Source organism: Arachis ipaensis, chromosome B06 (assembly GCF_000816755.2).
Source record: "Arachis ipaensis cultivar K30076 chromosome B06, Araip1.1, whole genome shotgun sequence".
In the NCBI taxonomy this organism is placed as follows: Eukaryota; Viridiplantae; Streptophyta; class Magnoliopsida; order Fabales; family Fabaceae; genus Arachis; species Arachis ipaensis.
This window is the reverse complement of record NC_029790.2, coordinates 73685526-73687707: the sequence shown is the minus strand read 5'-3', so window position 1 is coordinate 73687707 and position 2182 is coordinate 73685526.

Here is a 2182-nt window from a genome sequence, read left to right as displayed (position 1 = left end):
AAATGCATTTGAGGCATCTCCGGGATCTCATGGTGATGAGCTTCCTGCGCCTCTTGAGCTCCATGAGTGGGCTCTCTTGCTTGCTCCATCCTTTTCTTAGTGATGGGCTTCTCTTCCTCAATGGGAATGTCTCCTTCTATGAAAGCCCCAGATGAGTAACAGAGATGGCAAATAAGATGAAGAAAAGCTAGCCTTGCCATGGGGGAGGACTTTTCGGCTATTTTGTAGAGTTCAAGGGAGATGACTTCATGAACTTCTACTTCCTCTCCAATCATGATGCTATGAAGCCCGATCCACAGTAACTTCGGATCGGTTGCTAGTGGGGATGATGGAGCATTGTATGAACTCTAACCATCCTCTAGCTACAGGCTTGAGGTCCAGTCTTCTTAGTTGAACCGGCTTGCCTTTGGAGTCAATCTTCCATTGAGCTCCTTCCACACATATGTCCATGAGGACTTGGTCCAACTTTTGATTAAAGTTGACCCTTCTAGTGTAGGGGCGTGCATCTCCTTGCATCATAGGCAAGTTAAACGCCAACCTCACATTTTTCGGACTAAAATCTAAGTATTTCCCCCGAACCACGGTGAGATAATTCTTTGGGTTCGGGTTCTTACTTTGATCATGGTTCCTAGTGATCCATGCATTGGCATAGAACTCTTGAACCATTAGGATGCCGACTTGTTGGATGGGTTTTGTTAGAACTTCCCAACCTCTTTTTTGGATTTCATGTCGGATCTCCGGATACTCATTCTTCTTGAGCTTGAAAGGGACCTCAGGGATCACCTTCTTCTTGGCCACAACATCATAGAAGTGGTCTTGATGAGCTTTGGAGATGAATTTTTCCATCTCCCATGACTCGGAGGTGGAAGCTTTTGTCTTCCCTTTCCCTTTTCTAGAGGATTCTCCGGTCTTAGGTGCCATCAATGGTAATGGAAAAACAAAAAGCTTATGCTTTTACCACACCAAACTTAGAATGTTGCTCGCCCTCGAGCAAGAGAAGAAAGAATAGATGAAGAAGAAGAAGAAAATATGGAGGAGAGGAGGGGGGTGGTGTATTCGGCCAAGAAGAGAAGAGAGGGTTGTGTTGTGTGAAAATGAGGAAGAATGGAGGACGATATATAGGGAAGGGAGGGGGGGTAAGGTTCGGCCATAAGGGTGGGTTTTGGGTGGGAAATTGATTTTGAATTTGAAGGTAGGTGGAGTTTATGAGGTAGGTTTATGGGGAAGAGTGGATGGATGTGAGTGGTGAAGTGGTGATAGGGAAGAGAGATTGAGGTGATTGGTAAAGAGTTTTAGGGAAGAGTGTTTATAGGATTGTGTGAAAGAGGGGTGAGAAGAAGTGAGTGGAGGTAGGTAGGGATCCTGTGGGGTCCACAGATCCTGAGGTGTTCAAGGATTTACAACCTTGCACCAAATTGGGCATGAAAAATGCCCTTGCACACAACTCTGGGCATTCAGCGCCAGATTGGTGCTTGTTCTGGGTGTTGAACGCCCATTTTTGCCCATTTCTGGCGTTGAACGCCAGAACCATGCTTGTTCTGGGCGTTCAGCGCCAGCTCTTCTCCAGGGTGCAATTCTGGCGTTCAAACACCCAGATGCTGCCCATTTTGGGCGTTCAGCGCCAGAACCATGCTCTGTTCTAGCGTTGAACGCCAGCCAGCTGCTTCTTACTGGCGTTTGAACGCCAGTGAGATCCTCCTCCAGGGTGTGATTTTTCTTCTGCTGTTTTTGATTCCGTTTTCAATTTTTATATTTATTTTGTGACTCCACATGATCATGAACCTAATAAAACATGAAAGAACAAGAAAAATAGAAATTAGATAAATAAAAATTGGGTTGCCTCCCAACAAGCGCTTCTTTAATTGTCAATAGCTTGACAGTGGGCTCTCATGGAGCCTCACAGATGTTCAGAGCATTGTTGAGACTTCCCAACACCAAACTTAGAGTTTGTATATGGGAGTTCAACACCAAACTTAGAGTTTGGTTGTGGCCTCCCAACACCAAACTTAAAGTTTGACTGTGGGGGCTCTGGTTGACTCTGCAATGAGAGAAGCTTACTGTGCTTCCTCTCCATGGGTACAGAGAGAGATCCTTGAGTTTTAAACACAAGGTTGTCCTCATTTAATTGAAGGATCAATTCTCCTCTGTCCACATCAATCACAGCTCTTGCTGTGGCTAGGAA